This window comes from Callospermophilus lateralis, unplaced genomic scaffold, assembly GCF_048772815.1.
Source record: "Callospermophilus lateralis isolate mCalLat2 unplaced genomic scaffold, mCalLat2.hap1 Scaffold_84, whole genome shotgun sequence".
In the NCBI taxonomy this organism is placed as follows: Eukaryota; Metazoa; Chordata; class Mammalia; order Rodentia; family Sciuridae; genus Callospermophilus; species Callospermophilus lateralis.
The window spans coordinates 4,310,558-4,331,377 of NW_027516477.1; positions in this window are offsets into that span (position 1 = coordinate 4,310,558).

Genomic DNA, 20,820 nt, shown 5'->3' on the forward strand with positions numbered 1-20,820 from the left:
TGCCTACCAAGTCAAAGTTAAATGAGTGGTCTCAATTAAAATATAATTAAGTTTATAGGCATTCCAGCTTTGTAGATCACTTTATAACCTTTTTTTTGACACCTGTGATTGAAAGAAAACTTTTCCCCTTGTAGTTGTCTTCAGAAATAGAATGACATGTGTGCATCTGATAGGCTTGCCTTTCATGAATGAGCTGGGTACTAGGGGAGTCAATATCAGTTCAATTTTAGCTCAGCCAGGTGACAGCTGTGTGACACTGGGACAGTGAATGTTCCTGTGATGGGTTTTTAATGTGTCAATGTTGGTAGGTTAAACTACAAACTTTAGTCACTAGATCATACTAATCTATGTGGAACTGAGAAGTGATTGTTAGAGAACATTACCAGTCAACTTTAACTTAGTCAGAAGGGATTAGATTATGGTAGGACAGGTAAGCACTTTACAAAGGACTTAGACCTCCTTGAGCAGAGAGATCCTAAAGAGCTCCTGTCTGGGGAGTTTCAGCCTACTCTGTACGTTTTCTTTCTGCCTGTGTATATCTAGTTTCAGCCCAGGTGTGTGAGATTCCAGCCTTTTGGTGGTTGGTGGTCTCACTTTCTGACTGCTTATCCTATATACTTCACGTTTACTATTGTATAAACCAAGCCTTTTTTATTTATCATATATCTGTCCATCCACCTGCTGATTTTCCTGCTAGTGGTGGCACTGCTTATCTATTGAACTCTAACTGAAACAGTACAATTTTGGTCTAAATTTCTCATCAGTAAAAGTAGAAGGTTGGTGGACCGGGGTTGTGGCCCAGTGGTAGAGTGCTTGCCTCATATGTGTGAGGCACTGAGTTTGATTCTCAGCACCGCATACAAATAAGTGAATAAAATAAAGGTCTATCAACAACTTTTTTATATAAAGAAAAAAAAAGGTAGAAGGTTGGCTATGTGTAGTCTTGTTTACTTTTAGCCTTCACAGAACATGATTCTGGCTTTAGGGTCAGCAGTTTCTTACATGTTCGGCATTTTTGAAAATTAAGCTCATCTATTTTGTACATTATTATATCACATAAAATGTGGAATGAATGAATGGATGAACTCTGTAAGTATCTACTGGGAATGTGAGGTGTGTGGACCTTCTGTGAGGCTTTGTGTTTTTCAGTATTAAGACTTTGCAGGAGATTTAGTGACCAGGAACAACTCTCTACAGCCATCCCTGTCCCTGAGTTAAAAACTTGTAAGCTGTCATTTTTGTAAAGGCAAACTTCCACCATGAAAATAGGACAAAATTTAAAAGACAAGTGAACAAACAATATTCTCCTGGCAGGTTATAAATGACCTGTTAATTCCAGCTGACAACCAACTTTACATATCACAAGAGCCTGCTGGTAAGTCCATTTTCATGGTGAACCTCCAGGCTTGTAGGAGTTGGTGTTAATAACTAATTGTTAATATCCTGTGCAGAAAAAGGACAATTCAAAGGGGAATTATATTTATAGACAATTTCAGAAGCAGGGTTAACTACTGTCTTCAGTTTGGCAAATAACTGATGTTTTTCTTCACTGATGACAGTTTAAGTTATGCGAAAAACAAATGAACACCAAGAGTTACTTTCTGTTAGCATCAGAACTTTTTTTTTTCCTGGTCAATACTGATTTTCTTATCCTTATAGATCGATTCTATTTCTTTAGTTTTCTTTCTTTTAATATCAGGAATCTTTTTTCTCTAATAGTAGCAAAACTAAAGGCATCTTTATATTTTTTTATACAACAAATTTAGTCAAAATGAAGAAATAATACATTTCAATGTTTCCTGTGGTTGCCTCTAACTCTCTATGTTGCTGTGTGCCCCAAATGAAAGAATAGACATAGTTTAAGCCACATCTGAAGACTATGCCTCATGTCTTTCCTCAAATAAAAGCTGGAAGGCAGCAGGGATGAAGTCCTTAGAGCTGGTGTAAGGGGGTAGTGTGTTCTGCATGTCTGTTTCCCTCTGCTAGGATGACACAAGTGCCCTCAGAGCTGCCATCTCTTCACCCCAACACATAGGGCCCTTTTTCTGAATTGTAATGGTGCTCTGCCTCATTTTCCTAAGTTTTTTTCTAAAAGGGTCCTTTCAGCCCTTGTCTCATTTTCTTATTGTGTTCTTGTTGAAGAGAACAGGAATCAAAGAGATTTATAGTTTTAAAAAGGATCAAAGTTTAGTTAAAATCTTCCTAGCAAATTATATCACATCTTATGTAAAATCTAAGAGGAAGAAAACGACATTAAACTGAACAATAAACCTAATGAGATTACCACATCAAGCAATAAAGTAAAATCTACACTTCATATTTGAGGTCTCCTTGGTATAGAATAAAGATTCTACATTAACATTATTCAGATATTTTGTCTTCTAAATCTTTGCATTTCAGCTCTCCGATAAGAAAGTATTTTTAGTCTCTGATATTTATATTTTCTAGACATGTCATTCACACTTTGATGAATGCCAAAGTAAAATAGAATAAATAAAACTAGTAGTGAAAATAGATATGGCTGGTGAAATTTGGTGAAAATAACTGGGATGAGCAGGCCTGAGTTTGAATTTTAGTACAGAAAAGTCAAGCACACATAAGCAAAACATAAGCACTTTGTGAAATGTATTTCCCATAATGATATTGTGCATCTATTGGAATAATGTCATATTTTTATAGTTTTTCTGATTTTAGGAATAAACATATGGAAACTTTAGAAGATAAGTAACTGAGAACGAAACAATACAAAAAATAAGTGGTAATTATATCAGATTTGATCATGTTGCTGTTGCCCTATTTTGGTATATTTTTCTATTACTTAATTTATACATATTCAATGAATTCTTACTTCAGTAGGGATATATTTCTGATCAAGAATATCAGAAAAAAACTTTCTTTTTCATGACTACATGCCATTCTACGATTCACCATAATTTTAAAAAATAAATGTCCTCTCTGATTATTTCAAATTATTTGCTATGATAAAAACACTTTAGTTTGTTACTATTTTTATATGATTTTCTAGAATTGAAAAAGTTTAAAGAATACAAATTTTTAAGGCTGTCAGTTCACATTTCCAAAGAGCTTCATAAAAAGATTATGTTTATAGTAGAGATGAAATATTTATATATGTGTGTGTGCATATATGTACACATATCTGCACATATGTACTTTCTTATTTTTATGATTATAATGTAATGACATATAACTCTTGATTAGATTTATGGAAAAAGTACTGTTATATCCTTTTAAATTTTATTTCCAAATGATACATATGAAATGTATGACTAAGATGCTATCCTATCATTATTACTTATGATTATGACTGTGATATTATTTTATATTTATGGTTAGCAATATTACCTGGAGGCATGGAGAAACAAGGCAAAAAAATATTTTATTTAACCAGATGTATCATTTTGGAATTTCACACATGTGCTTGTACCTGGACCTTCATTGGGATTGGATATTGGGAGGGCCCATCTTTGCAAACTTGTGATCTTCCCCAACAATCAGCAAACAGCACTATACTTCATTAAGGATATCTTCTCATTTCCTGTACCCTGTTGTACACTCTGAGGCTCTGTTCAATGTGACCTTCTGGAAGTTCTCAAGTTCCAATCTGATATCCCTTGTTAAGGCAGGAAACACTCTTTGAAAAGCATTCTCCTTCTTGGCTGACCCAGGCTTCTAGCAACCTTAAAAACCATCAAGTTGTTACGTAAAAAGAAAAAATGATGCCTCCAAGTATTGAAGCCATAGTTTCAGCATGCCTTTCAGAGCATTAGCTCACTGAGGCTAAAAAAAATGAGAAAATGTTAGTACAGGGTACTCAACAGCTGAATTTAAGAGGTCAGGGGACCCTGAACATCCTGACTGGTTTACCATTGCTTACATACATTTTCTCAAGCTGATTACAGACCAAGTATTTCAAACATTATTACAAAAAAGAAAAAAATAATAAAGACTATTTGGCCCAATTTAGTTGCTGTGAGATGCCAAAGGAACTGAGTCATGGCTTCACAGCAAGGAGTAGTGGGTCATCAACAAAGAAGAGGAAACATTAAGAAGAAAGGAATAAATTTCCTCCCTCTTAAACTATTTGCCCAGCTGATATCTATCTTGATGACCTTAACTGACAAAATCCAGAATTCCTTACTTCTTGATTTGAAGGTCCTATTTTTAACTGTCAAGCAGTGAAGAGCCTTCAAGACTTTTCTTTCCCATGGCTAGAGATCACTGGCCCCTCAGAGGAATCTACATTCCTTTTAATGCTGTCTGAACACATTGCAGGTAGTGCCTGAAAAGTGAATGCACAGGTCTGGCACTGTCTTTCTTAAGGAACCGCTTGGAAAGCCAATCTGGAAACTCTAGTCCTTCCTTTGTTTCTTGCCTGTTCAGATGCCTCCCACAGTAGCTGCAGCAGTGGCCTTGTGCTCTGTGCTGCATTATGTTTTTGTTCCTTAATCACTTCTGAATTTGAAGATTTTCTCATGGATTATGTGTGTGCTTTGGAATGGTATGAAAATGAACTGTTCTTCAGAAAGTGATATCACATATTATTAAATATTTGTATCTAGATCCTTTTTGAGGAAGATTTTGGAATGTAGTCAGATTTTCTGTTTTTACTTACTTTGGTTATTTTTTTTCCTCCAAACTAACTAGTTTCCAAATTAATCAGAACAAACTTTTATACAATTTTATATTTTAATCTCTTCTATATCTGCTTCACATCTTAAATGATAGGTAGTTATGTTTTGTTCTCTTAACTAGATTTTCCTCAGCTGTTTTTACTTCATTTTTTAAAAAGCTGTTTATTTCCCAAAGAACTACCTGTTCATTCAATAATTTTTTCTTCTAATTGATTTTTAAGAATTTTCATCATTACTAACTTTTGGTTTCCTTAGTTAGATTTACTTAATTAAAATATTTCTTAAGTACCAATTTATTTTTTTACTTCATTTTTTTTCATACTAAAAATATTTCATGCAATGCATTTGCCTCTGAATATTTCTTTGGTTGCATGTATTAAATTTGCATTTTTAGGATTTCTACCAAGAGACAAACAATTGAAGAGAATCTTATTTTGAAAAATAAGTTACTAGAAGTATTCTGTTTGAGTTTTTGTTATCTTCAAGTTGTATTCATATCAAATTTCTGAATAATTTTTTTTGCATTTAGGATTTCAGTGGTCTTAGTAAGTGATTGATAGTACTTTGTTTGCTTTGTATCTTGTGGGATATTTTAAAAATAAGTTATATGGTCTGTATTTAAGGTACAAGGTTGAATGCATATTTATTATTAATAATATTAAATATGTGAAATATGTTTGTAAAAATCTACTACAACATTGTGGCTGTTAATCTAGGAGTAAATTGTATATTCTGACAAGAATATTTGTACATATGATGATTTAAAAACAGGATCTATTTAGTGAAAAAAAGTAAATCATTTGTGAACTTAAAGGTGAGAATTTTCTTTTTTTTAAATAAAAGTAGAAAATAACAAACTTCCAAACAAGTGCACAAAATAATCTCATTAATTTTAAAAGTCATATTACATTATAAGTTTTTGTTTTTAGTTTTTAACTCACCATCTGTTAAATCAATAAATGCTAGAGTTTAGTTTTTGTTATTATATATTTATTTCTTAATCAACTTTCCTTGACATTTGTGTTTTTTCCATCTGCCAATATGGCCTTAAAATTTATTTTTACGTACTATATATACACACACATGCATTTATATCTGTAGAAAGAACACTTTATCTTTCAAAACACATGGAAAAAAATCACTTAACAATGTAATTTTTTTTCAAACATAATAATAAATAAAACTAAAGAAAGACAAGAGTGGGGCTGGGGTTGTGGCTCAGTGGTAGAATGCTCTCCTTGCATGTTCTGGTTTGATCCTTAACACCACATTAAAAAAAAGTGAAATAAAGTTGTTGTGTCCAACTACAACTAAAAAAAAGATAGAAAGAAAGAGTAGGAAAAAACAAAAATTTTCAAAAAGCTATTAAAAAGGTAGAAGGTTTACTAAGTTAAACTGCTTAACATAAAATCTGGGCTTGATAACCATGTATGTGAATTCCCTTTTCTGTAAATGAATATAAAATTATTTTTAATATATATATATGGTGTTTTGAAGAAGAAAAATGAGAAATATATAATATGTACTTAAAATTACTCATTGTGCATATGGTGTTTAATATTGATATTAGTATGTAAAGATTGACCAAAATTCTTTAACCTTATGGAAATAAATTTGGCCTTATCACTTTATCTCTTGGCATACTACATGTTGTTTCTTAGTTTATAAAATTTTAATGTATAATACAATCAAAAATTCAAAATTATTTTATTTTTTATAATTCTAAACATTTTTATACATCAAATAATTTACCACCCTGATGCTTATGTTTTTACCATTTTGTTTTTAAAATCATGCACATTATATGGGTTATTAGATTCATTTGCTCTAATAAAGCTCTCTAATATTCTGAATATTTAGTTAGCCCTTACTGAATTCTAGTAACTATTCAAAGCACTTCCAGGGGCAAAGTTTATTTAGCTCCACTACAACTCTTCAAAGAAAATGTTACCCAAGTCAAACAAATGAGACCAGCAGGGCCAGTCTTGCTGTAGTTCCCACAATATTCATTCTAACCTGCAGCTGGACAATCAGGTAAGTGGGCCTAATCCCTAATTTGGATGTGAACAATATGTAGCATTTCCTTCCTATAGACTGGGCTCCACAGCATTTAACACAGATTCTATCATTGGAAAGTGACAGATCTTTCCTAGGGTTGGCCAGGAAATAATTCCCACTTCAAGAATTAGGGTGAAAAAAAGACAACAGGGCTTCAGTTTGTAGCACTCTGATTTACTAATTTTTTCCCTCATAAACGCATGGTAGATGATGATCAAGGCATATGACTTAACACTCCAGAGATGAGAATTAATCTTTATGGTGAATAAAACATTTCTGATAAATTCAATTTAGAATATAAATAAAACTATTATGAATTCCCTTCGCTAAAAGCCTATTAACAAGTCAGCTGTACTCATGTTGTTGATAAGACCAAGCAGGTATATTTAAAAAATATTTCATTAATGAATTCATCTTAAAAATAAATCACCTTGATATAGAATAGGAAGAAAACCACTTAAAAGTGCAACAAAATGCTCTTTGTTAATGTAGAATTGAGACTATGCAGAATCTCCTTAATTCCAGTGCTTGAAACTGTGAGTGGGTAAGGAAACTTCCCAGTCAATTCCTTGTCGTGGGAATGTGCACTGAGGTCCTGCTCCCCCTACTTGAGCTTTTTAGAGTCTATATCATTATTGCTTGATCTTGAAATATGGATTCTCAGTCCTTAGTTATAGATCATTTTGAACTGAGTTAATCAACTTATATTATGAACGGATAATAGAGAGGAATTATTCTAGTCTCCATGTTGTGAAAATACCTCTGTGTGCCCAGTTTCTTCACCAGTTTTCAGAGGTGATGACTGACACAGTGGGTGAAGCCCAGGTTTCTTCCTATATTATCAATCCATCTAGGTCAAGTCCTTTCTGTTTCAACAGAAGAGCAGAGCTAAAGAGTAGACAGGAGCTTCACTCCACTCTCAGGACTTCCAAAGACGCCAGCAAACAAATAAATAAGGAGGAATTGTGGAATGGCCAAATGAAGCATGTTGCTGGTTGTTTTAAATACCAGATTGTGATTTGATCCTAATATTCTTCCCAACATTGTGAAAGGGTAAATGTATTTATGTGTTTTACAATATACTCTGCCTTAGAGTGAAAAATGAATAGAAAGAAGAGTTCCAACTAATTTCTAATTTTCTTGGCAATCCCTAATAATACCAGTTGTCTGAAGTATTAGAGCCTGAAGACTAGGTATCAAATACTATCAAATAAAAGTCCTCAGGATCTCTCAATGACACTGATTACAGTGTAAAGTTCTGGGTAGTTTTTCCATCCAGCTTTGAAAGGCCTAAATTTATTTCCTTTTGTTTGTTTATTCCCCATCAAAAGAATGATAAATAATTGGTTTTCATTTAAATTACTAAAACTTCATTGAACTTTGTAAGTCTATATTCTATTGTGAAAGATAACTACTAAATATGACTGTCCAAGTTATGTAATTATACTGGTAAATTGGGATTTCTGCAGTCTTCTGAAGAAAGGCATATGCACCCAAGCATATGTTCTATCAGATTTGGCATGAGGAGTCTGTTGCTGGAAACAAAGAAATTGACCATTATCTTTACCATCTTTTTCTGATTGAGTAAATTTGTTTTCACTTGGTAAGCTAATATGATATATTTATGTTATGCATTATGTTAATTGTGAGTCAAGACTTTTGTAGACAGAGAATGGATGAGAACAGACATTTAACTCAGTTCAGGAAATTTATAGCCTTCTGTAAGGCCCTCAATAGACTATTTCTCCCCACCAAAGGCAAAAGACATTTGTTTTTTTAACTTTATAAAGAAAAGAGGCATATTTATCTCATGGTTCTAGAGGTTCAAAGGCATAGAGTCAATATCTGCTCAACTCTGAGGGCTTGGTGAAGGATGGCCTCACAATGAGGGAACATGTGCCCCTGGAAGGAGACAGGAAGTCAGAAAGGATGCTGGGTGGCAAGGCCTGTTCTTTGATACCAAGCCTCTCTGGAGAACTGACTCAAGGGTCTCATAAGAACTATCTTTGTCCCTCCCAAGGGCAGCTCTTCTAGTGTTTTAATGATCTGTTGCTAGGCCCCAACTCTTTTATTTTTCTTTAGTTGGTGCATTATATTTATACATACAAGTGGGTTTCATTTTCTATATTCACACTTGCACATAACATGCTTTGGTCAATTGCATTCCCTACCACCTCCACTCCTCCTCCCCCATCCTCCTTCCAAAACCATTTTTGAACATATGTTAATCTTCAAGGATTTCAAATCATTTATCTGTAGGTAACCTTTTCCTAATCAAATTAGGAGCACATTCAAAATACTAGAGGAAAAAATAATACTTGTGCGAATGGTCATGCTATGATTAATATTTATTGTGTCAAACACTGCTATAAACTTCACATTACTTAATTTAATTTATGCTTCTGAATAATTCTGCAAGATAGGTACCATTATTATTGACATTTTCAAAGCTGTGAAACAGAAGCTAAGTGATGTCAAGTCACTAGCTCAGTTTATAGAGGTAGTAGGCTATAGAAACTCTGTACCTAGCTCCAAAAGCCAGCAGTTTCACAGAACATAATTATGGTTCCAGGCTGTGAAGTTGGACTGCTTAGTTTTGAATTAAAACTTGGCTTCTTCTTAACTCTGTGACTTTGGGTGCATTGAGCACACTTTCAGTACCTCAGTTACATAGTAGGTAAAAATGGGAATAAGACCACTATACCACCCTAGTATTATTGATAGGATTAAATAAGAGGGTTCATAAAAGGGTTAGAACAGTGCCTTCTGTCTAATAAAACATTTTGTCAGCTACTTCTACACCATGCTTCTGTAATGTGGGAGACACAACAACTTCATTCTTACAATGCTATTAATAGATTGAACATAACAATGGTTCTTGAATGAAATCAAAGATGCTGTCCCAGCCACATGTTTGGAGAATGGGAAAGTTTAGACATATTTCAAATGCTACTATGATATCCCAACATATTCTGGTGATCGTCATTAGTTATTATGATAAATTATGGGAAGAAATGTTAAAGGGTTAGACATACACTGAACTTTTGTGAAGAGGCTAACTGCATCACCTGTTGGTTTCCCTCTTGTTCTCCCATTCAGTGAGCCAGCTCATTTTAGAAAAATTAGGCACTGAGAGAAAAATCCAAAGGGGCCACAGTTGGGACTCTTTCTACAAGGGAGCACCTCAGCACACAGATTGTTACACATGCATCTTTTACATACTTATCCTTAAACTGTTTATCTGGCACATCGACAGGCAGCTGGTGGAACAATAGGAAATCCTGTGAAGCACATTCATTTTTAAAGTGTTAATGCTCCCAATCCAAGAGACAGTAATGTGCTTCCATCCGTTAAGATCCCCTTTAATGTTTCAGATTGGAGGGCCATAATTTAAATGAAACGCATTATCCAACCTGGAAGGTATTCCACATCCTAAATATTTAATTGATTTCTCCATCAGGAGAAGATGAGCCTACACAATAAGCAGATCCTATCTATATCTAAGTTTCCGATTAATAGTGTCTCTAATTTAGGGTAATTCAGGAGTTTACAACTTATAAAATGGCTATTTCTTCCACATTCTTCCCAAAGTACCAGGAGGATTGTGTCTGGATTAATTGCAAACAGCAGACAATCCTCTGTGTGTAATGAAAACCCAGAGTCAGCATCATCAGCCATGCACCTATAATTTGAGATCTCATCTAAATATTTTTCACTAGGGGCTTCACATTCAATGTATTAGGAAATGCAAAGGAAGAAAGTTGTAATTGTTGTATCTCCCTATTAAAAAAGTTTAACAAGTCAAGTTCATTCCTGCTGATTTTTACTTAGTTGGGTCTTAGCTAACTGAGTGGGGAAGATAAATCAAGCTACTTGCAGATTTTCCTAATGGTGCAAAGTTTGGCACCCTGAGGACTGTGGAAATGCCTATTACTACACTTGTAAAGAAGAGAAGTGGAACAAGACTGTGGGTGGCTGGATCTATATGAGTGATTTATGACCTCTGAATCCACTTAGTCATTTCCGGATAAGCACTTAAGTGCCAAAAGTTTATTGTCATTTTCAGTTTAAGAAAAGAACAGGGCAGGGCTGGGGATGTGGCTCAAGCTGTAGCGCACTCGCCTGGCATGCGTGGGGCCCGGGTTTCATCCTCAAGACCACATACAAACAAAGATGTTGTGTCCGCTGAAAACTAAAAAATAAATATTGGCAATTCTCTCTCTCTCTCTCTCTCTCTCTCTCTCTCTCTCACTCTCTCTTTAAAAAAAAAAGAAAAGAACAGGGCACATCTTACCATTCAAGATGGATATCTTAACTGGAGAAATCAGTATTGTTTTTTTTTTTGAGTTTATTAGTAAATTGTAAAATTGGAATTTATAAATGTAAAGTGACATTTTACCTAATTATGTCTACTTATAATTTTGTGAGGTCATTCCAATGACACCATTTTGTAGGGAAATAACCTGGATGTTGGGCTGCTAAACTTTATGTTGATATTTGAAGTTTACTAACAAACAAATTTAAGAATTAATAGCATTCATGTTAAATTTACTTGTTCTGTCCAGTTTTTGTCTTTTTGAAAAGCTACTTTGTGGATAGCTTACTTTTTGTTCAAATATAAATTAGAATCAATTTTCTGGGGAAAAATAATCAGTATAGCTCCTGTTCTCCAGAACAAAGAAATTACATTTGTAGACATATTCTGGAAATTTAAATCCCTCAATACTCTTTTGAGCAATTCCAAGGAGATTTGAAGACTGACATTTTGTACTTTGCTATTCCCGAGGGGCATATGTATGATCATCTTTGCTGAGGTTTATTCCCATCCCTGCTGAATTAATATGCATTTCCGTTAACTAATCTTGAAACAACAGGAATAAAGTTTGTCCAGGTCTTTTATACCTCAGAGAACAAAACAAATACTACAAATCTTTAGAGAGAAAGGATATACAAAAGGGCTTGAGGTGAATATTTCAAAGCAAATACTCTTTAAATGACGTGCAAATTATTTCAGCTCTTGAGCATGATTTATGAAAGGGGATTAGCCTACTGAAATAAGAACCAAGTTTAAACTGTTGGGTTTCAAAGTCAAAGATGAGAAATGGTTACAAGAAAAAGAAGGAGAAAAGCAACAACAATTTAGAGGAGGAATTTGCCTTAATTTTCTCCTTAACTGACTCAACTTAAATTTTCACAAACTATTGTTCTTACTTGCAATTAAAAATACTGCATTCTCCTCCTATTTTCTATAGTGTTAAGAATATAATAATTAAGAAATGATTTATATTTCAGCAGGAAAGTCTCTACTTCTCATGTTAAAAACATAATCACAAACTGTTAGCAGTTAAAACTCGTCAAGCTGGAAAGGGTGACTCCTAAGTCTGAGAATATATTTTTTTCAATTCACAAGTCACATCTACAATAATAAAACATAATACTTTCTAATATTCCAAAATGCTCTTCAGGTAGTAGTTAAAGCTTCTTGTAAGACTTATGAAAATGATTGTTTCTGTGTAATTGTAAAGAGTATTAAGTGAGCTCACTTCATATAATTCCATAATGACCCACCATTCTGAAAGATAAAGGAAATTTTAATGATGCCACTCACATGTGATTAATATCTAATGCTTCTTGACTAAAATTCTGGTTTTGTTCAATAAAAATGAGGTAAGCAAAAATTCTTTGGGTTCTCAACCAAAGCTTTCTGTGAAAATCAGTTATGCCCAATTTAAAAATAAGGCATGGAATTTCAATAATAAACCCAGGTACTGACTACAAAAAAATGATTAAATATTCTTATGTAAGCCGTCTTGGGGTAATAAAGCCAAAGAAGTGAAGTGAATCTAGGCACTACTAAAATTTAAGGAAACTCCTTCAATTGGTCTTATTACTATTCAAAGAATTCTTAAAAGACTAGATATTTTGGTACACATTTATGAATAAGGTTTTTATTGAGAATATCATTATCATTAGCCCATTTTCTTTTTCATTTCATTGAATAAAAAAATAAAAGTGGATCTGAGAAAATATTTTATTTTAGATCTAGTTATTACCATTTCTTCTCAGTGAGTGAAATCTCACAATAGTAGATGGATTAATTAGATCTTATTTTAAATTATCCTCTATTTTTGAGAACTAGACTGTGAGCCTACTTTTGTTTTCTTTGAGATTTTTCAAAAACAACTTGACTGAAGTGCAGCCTGGTGGGCCTTGATTGTTTTGGCAGGCAGCAGAGAGCAGCTAACTCTGAATCAAACAGCCAAGCTGTGGCTCATCCAGAATTAGGACATCTAACCTGAACGGCTAATGGGAAATGAACTCAAGAACCACATAAAACATCATTCATGCAATCAAATACTATCATTCTTGTATTTGGAGAAGGAAAGTAACAAATAAACAAAACAAACTACATGTGAGATTACACATTCCTAAAAGAAGAGTCAAATAGAAGGTAAATAGAGTCTCAGATGGGATTTACACATGTTTATATCCAGGGAATTAGTGGATTATTTCCAGGGAATTGCTTGCAGGTTTTGTCTATTGTCAATTTGTTTTGGTGAGTGTAGTTTATTCTTAGAAACTATTTTTTTTCATTTTTTCTTCCTTTCTTTTATTTTCTGTTCTTCTTTTCTTTTCTTTCTTTCTTTTTTCTTTCTTTCTTTCTTTCTTTCTTTCTTTCTTTCTTTCTTTTTTTTTTTGGTTATTGTGCTTTGGCTAGAACTGTTGACTTTTTGAGGCCAGTTTAGAGTTTAAGACTGGGTGTGGTACAGGCAAAAGTTACACTGGAAGTTTGTGTCTTGATCCTGTATTTGTCTGTAATCATAGGCTAGGAGGAATTGATGAGAGTAAATAAATATTCACCATCTGAAATTATGCATTGTCATGCAATTGCCAATGTGATAATCATAGCAGGTTTACTCTGCACAAAGGCAGATGAGACAGCTCTTTTATATAAGCATTTCTTGTTGAAGTCCCCAAAGCCACATGCAGTTTCTCAGCTTTCAAAACCTATTTAGAAAACTTACTTTTATTATTTTTGTGATATGGCAATGTGTGTTTTTCCTTATCTTAAAAATTAATCAATTAAGTATTTTGAAAGTTTTTTTTGTACTATTAATCACATACTCCCAGCCCTTTTTTATATTTTATTTTAAAACAAGGTCTCACTGGGGCTGGGGATGTGGCTCAAGTGGTAGCGAGCTCGCCTGGCATGCGTGCAGCCCCGGTTCGATTCTAAGCACTACGTACAAACAAAGATGTTGTGTCCGCCGATAACTAAAAAATAAATATTAAAATTCTCTCTCTCTCTCCCTCTCTCCTCTATCACTCTCTCTTTTAAAAAAAAAGACAAGGTCTCACTAAGTTGCATAGGGCCTCATAATTGCTAAGGCTGGCTTTGAACTTGTGATCCTCCTGCATCCGCCTACCAAGCCACTGGGATTACAGGTGTGTGTCATGGCACCTGGTCATTTTGATAATTATTTTGATAAATATTTGATATTTTGTAACTATTTTTGTTATTTTGATGCTGGGGATCAAACCAGGGCCTTATGAATGCTAACCAACTGTTCTACATTTTGCTAGAACAGCAGCCCAGAAATGTGTTTCTCAGACAAAGGTTGGAATATTTCAATGTGACCTCTAGACATAAATGGAGGAATTGGGGGAAGATTGCCAGGGAAGTGATGGAAGCAATGAAAGGTTTCTACAATATAATGTGACTGTGGACTTGTGGGAGTCTTTCAAGTACAGAAGAAAGAATGACAGAGAAAAACATGGATACATATTAGGATACAGGACAGGGAGTCATGGAATATAAAGAGTTGGGGAATAACAATTTGATTGGTAAACTTTCAATGTACAAAACACTGGGGAAACAACTGAAGCATAGGTTGGAAAGGAACAATAAATCATTGACAAAAGGTCTTTCAAGCCATGCTAAGAAACTTGGACTTGTACTACAAGTAATGGGAGCATAGTGAACCCCTTTTGTTGTTGTTGTTGTTGATATTATTATTTGTGTGTGTGTGTGTGTTTGTGTGTGTTACCTGGGATTGAACCCAGGGGCACTTAACCACTGAGCCACATCCCCAGCCCTTGTTTGTATTTTATTTAGTGACAGGGTCTTGCTGAGTTGCATAGGGCCTTCCTATGTTGCTGAGGCTGGCTTTGAACTTACTAAGACTCACATTAAGAGATAAGTGCTTCTTCACAGTTCAACCTTTCCTCTTATTCCTTGGGCATAAAATTCAGGATGGGTTCCTCAGTCATTAGGTTACTTACTCACTCAGGCCTTTAATATTAAACATCACGGCTTTCAGACTCTGTTCTAGGTTATAAGGGAGGAGGGGTAATCCTTAGAAGGTCCTGGTTAATGTTCTTCAGGCATTCCCCATCTAATGGATCAGGATGAACTGGGTTAAAGCAAATGAGAGAAGTACTGGTCAGCTAGGATTACCTCTTCCAGATAACACCTGTCATCCCTTTGATATAGTGAATGTGATGGGCCTCTAGGTATACTTTCCACCTGGCCAATGAACTGCACTTGGGTGAGATCAGATTTTCATCAACTTTAAGTTAATTCTTTATAAATGGCTTGGTATCTGTGTGTGTCATATTTTTACTCTAGTCAATAAAAATCAATCACTTTATAACCAGATACTTTATGATGCTGGTTTATTCAATTAGAATATATATTCATATTTATTTTGTTTATGTTATATATATAACATAAACAAAATTTTCCCTAGCTTTTATGCAAAATTACGTAAACTCTTTCAAAATTCTACAGTTGTATTACTATTCAGTTGTATTACTATTTTGCAGTAATGAAAAAAATAACTGACATTTGGCCAAGTTTAATATTTAGAGATTGCCATAATGTCACGTTCACATTCAGGAATGACATTATGCCTCATCACACTCAGAGTCCTTTAAGGAAAGAAAAGAATTAAAGGATATATTATGCTCTGAGTTAATGACAATATTAAAAATTAAGTTTTGGCAAATTACATATTTGTTTAATTTGCATTTTTAAATTCTGTATTAAAAGTGCATTCTGGGCATATTTCTAAAGAAAGAAAATGGTGGTTTTATAGTAGAAAAAATTTATGATTAGTTTACTCGGACTTCACTCATGCAAATCATTACATACAATATTTATATCATAATATATAACCTACAAAGTTCTTAGATATATTTTAGTCGTGTGTGTGTGTGTGTGTGTGTGTGTGTGTACACAATCTTTAGATCTATTACATATCAAATCCACATTTGTATTTCTGATAATGTTATAGTTATATAAAAAATACACATTATACTTACCAGGAAAATCAATTTTAGGAAACTTATGAAACTTGTCCAAATCATATAGTTGTATATCCTGAGAGTAAGAATTGTATTCAAAATTTCTGATTCTTAGACCCAAATTTTTTTATACAATCTCACATAACATTTTGAGGAGGGTGTTGAAGACTAATATTACTTGAAGATCAACATTAGTATAACTTATTTTCTACAACTTTTGTGTTAATCTAAATTTTTTAAAATAAATTTATTCAAGAAAAAAGTATTCTGAGTCTTTTAGAATTATTAAAACTATTATTATTTTTGTACATTACAAAGTTTCTTTTTATTTTATTGCCTCTAATAGCACCTTGAAAATTACAAGTCTTAGCAATTTAAAGAGCCTCAAGAATTAATATGAAACATAGTAACTCTTCAAAATTAAAAAAGGACATAAAAATGATGATAGAGTGGCTGGGGCTGTAGCTCAGTGGTAGAGTTCTTGCCTTGCATGTGTGAGACCCTGGGTTCGATCCCCAGCACTACATAAAAATAAAGAAAGAAAGAATGTTGGGTATAACTTCAATTTCCTATTAAAAAAAAAACAAGTTTCCTTTAAAAAAAATGATAGAAATATTGAGAGGTTATGGCCTGAGCTAGTCTTAAAGGATATTTGTTTAATAAAGAGAATACCTTATCTTAAAGGTAAAACTCATCATGTAGTGTATGTATCATGATTATAAGCACTATTTCCTTGGAACATAAACTGTGGGTCATGGAATGGTGGTAAATTCTGGGGAATAGGGCATAGGCAGTTAAAAGCTGTCTATAGGGGAACTTGGGCCTTTGATTCCCAATGTAATAATTTGATCAGAAGTGGTTCTTAATTGGAGCAGGAAGAGGAAGAGAAGGAAAAGGAGAAGGGGAGTGGGAGAAGGAGAAGGAATTATTCTTCCTATTTTTATCTCAGTTTTGGATTTTTGAAGATACTAGATGTGGTAGCAGGATCTCAGTCCTATATTTTCTACTTGGTCATGATATTTCCTGTTTTGACTCTATTTTTTAAGTCAATTATTTTTTTATATGAATAGGGAATATCTATTTACATTAGAAAAAATTAGACAACAGGAACATTTGTCTTCAGGTACCATTTAAATAATCACAGAAAGATGAATTAACAGACTTATTTTACCCAAGTCATCATATATCATTTCTTGAAGGAAGTTAGAAATTTCTTAGGTATGGATCTCACTTCATTTAATTCTGGAGAAATATGGTATTTTTAGATTTGGTTCATACTCTAGGGTGAAAGAAATACCTAATTTTAATTAAAGGATTTGGATTCAAGTATGAATAATAAGAAATAAAATTTATTTTCCAAGGAAATCTTAAAAAGTTTCTATGTTTTTATAATTGAAATATTTTAAGACCTGTGTAGGACATATAAATTAATACATTAAAAATCAAGTTACTTTCTTTTAGGATTTTGTAAAAAAAAAAAAAAAGTATTCTACATTCCTATACTCCAGATAAACTTTGTGTTTCAAAAGAGGAGATCATTTGTGTTCAAAATAATGTTTTTTCTCTGTTTATGATTCACTATAAGAATATATTTTACATTGAGGAAAGGTAATTTAAACTGATGTGACAATAATGAATATATATTATATACCTAACTTTACAAGAAGATATAATTTATGCCTCTTGTACTCATAGAATAGAAACTTTCAGGGGGGATCAGAGAGCATTGTTTTTCTCTTGTTTACAGTCACAGTAGCATATTAATGCTAAGGAAATATTGCTGGAGAGTTAGAGGAAAGAGCCCTCTGTATTTGGCCTATTATTGAAAGAAAGATGCCACTTGACCTAATGAAATCAGAAATTGATTAAATGCAGTTCATCTGAGAGGAAATATGGTCATGGTGTTGCTGCCAGTGTCAGGAGGAGGATAGGGTGATCTAGTGCTGGAGTGCTGATAGGGTTAGATAGACTTTCAGAGTAGCTGATGCTACAAGATACGTGACCATGGATGCCCACAGATCAGAGGGCAAGATCAGCCCCTCAGATGGGAAGGGAGATATGAATCAGAACATTCTTTGCTCAACTCATAGCTAAGTCCTCTTATCACATGATTCATTGAGAAGTAAATGTTTTAAAGAAACTACAATCTATGGGTCCCAGAAAACTTGGGTTCACTGCTAATTGTCTTGAGAACACATGTCAGAACAATGACTGGTCACATAAGACCACAGTAGTCTCACAACCTTTGTGAATAACACTTTTGACAAATTACTTTGGATGCCTGGTTATCAAGTATGTGTCTAATTTTTAATGTTTTTCTCTGACAAATTTTAAAACCTCCAGCCTAAACAACATATATTTTAATTTAAATTTTAAAATATTTTTCTTCACCAACTGAAATATTTTAAAATAAACAACTTCCTTAAATACTGAGAAACAATTGAGTGAAGAATTGGCACTCAACTATTCTTTAGATATTGTTGTTTTGTAACTATAGTAAACTAAAATCATTTATTTTCACATTTCATTCCCACAGTTTATTTTTCTAAAGTGGATATTGAATGAAATTGATGTCAGAATGACAATATTTGTTTTAGAGAAAACATAGTCAAGTCGATCAATCATTTTACCCAAATAGGGAGCCTTTGTCCTCATGACAACATAATAACCTATAGTATGCTACACAAATATTAGGAATTTTTTGTTGTTTCCAGGTAAGAGCTTTCCTGATTCTTCAAAACTAGATAGGATTCATTTGTGCAATTTTAATATTGTTTTCTTTTTCTTGGGAGATGGCTGCTACTACTTCTTAGTTTCATGCATTGGCAGGAGTAGGCTGTTTTATACAAAATTCTTAATAAATAAAGTCTTTAAAATATGTATTTCTCTGTGTATCCAGGACAGGCTTTTTAGAATGTGTTTTAAACAATTGCTAATTACATATTTATCCAAGAAACTACTATGAGTTTTGCATTTGGGTAATAATAAACATCTTACAAATTTTACATAGTTACTAGAAAGGTCATAGTAGTCTTATAACTCATGCAAAATAAATAAATATACATGGAGTATGTGTGTTTGTGTGTGTGTGTGTGTATGTATACACATACATATACATATACTATATATATGCATATATATATGTTTGGGGAGGTAGGAAAATGATGAGTTACATATTTTTTAAAAAATTTCTTAATGTAACTTATATTTGGCAAATTATATCTTTATTTAAAAGTTTTCAAGTTGTAAATAGAAAATATGTATTTTTTAAATTGAATTCTTTACATAGGAAGTGACAAACTATGTGTGTATGTATGTATGTGTGTATGTTTTTTTCAGAGGAATCACAAACATACATAAAACAATAGCATCATGATCATGTGTGTATCTACCACCTAGATTCATCAAATGTCAACATCTGGGACAATGCCAGAGTTAATCTGTTATGCACATTTCTGAAAAAGAATATCTGCCTTGTTGAAGACTCACTTTCTTATCCATGCTGTAAAACCTTTCACAGCCCTCCATTCTCTCCTTTCCTCACTATTTCTTTTGGCTTGGAGCTCTACATTCTCTTCCTTTCATTAGGTGGGGGGGGTGGGGGTTTCAGGGGTTTGCAGCCTTCTAGCCAAAGCTATTATGATACTCTTAATTGCATTGGTGGAGTTGGTGCAAAAGTGAGGTAGTAGGAAGTGGGAAACCAGATGGAGAGCAATACTACTGGGAAGTCTGGGCTCTCAGGGTCAGAGATATAGCACACTCAGAATGAGTTTTTTGCTAGAAACAATGTGACTGAAGAAAGCTCAGTGTGATTTTGTGCCTGGTACATGGTTTCCCTGAGAAAATGTATCAAGTTCTAAGCAACCAATTTATACCTGGATTTTGAGAACATTAGCCTACTTCCAGTTACCATCAGTCAGTATTATAATTATTTAGTTAAAAATATTGAATTCTATTTTAAACTTGTTTTCACATGACATTATCATAATTATGCCTCAGGCAACTTTTTAAAAGAAAGATAGCATTAACTACCAATATCATTTTCATTTCCTTCCTTGTATAAATATCTCAATTAAAGTTTTTCCTTCCAATCTTTGTCCTTGTAACTGCATTATACATATCATTTGGGAATATGAAATTGAGAAATCCACATCTAAGAACCTTGAAGATTTCAGTCAAAACACATTTGTTTTTCATAATAACTTAATCAAAGGACAGCTAATAGGAAATATATTTCCTTTTAGTTCTTTTATCATTTGACTTTATTGTTATAACTCTTATAACTCATGTTCATTGGGGGGGTGCTTACTTAAAGTACTAAATAAAGTCTCAGTTTTATATGAAAGTTGTCCAGTTTCTTCCACATATGGATTTTATAGTTTGGCAATTGATAGACATGATATATTCACTACTGAAGCACAATCTAACCATAAAAAATATTTTTTTAAAAAAGGGATACACAGACAAATTACATAGAGAATTTTAGTTGTGTATCTTTAGGTTATGTTTGTTGACAAAAAACAATGAATGTATCATTACGTGAATAAACTAGAGCTTTGTCTAAAGCAACAGGAAAAGAGCTAGATGTTGAGTCTTTTGTTAACTAGAACTTCTTAATGGCATGTTCTTCGGGGCATAAAAGAATCAAGATATCTCTTGGCACCCTTCAACTATGTCCTGGTTTGCTGCTCCCAAGAATACTCTGGCTGCCATTTTCACCTGGGGAAGTGCCAGGGGAAAGACAGCTGCTCATATTTAGACTTTTGTATCTATGACTCCCATATCCAATTCTGGCTCATTCCCC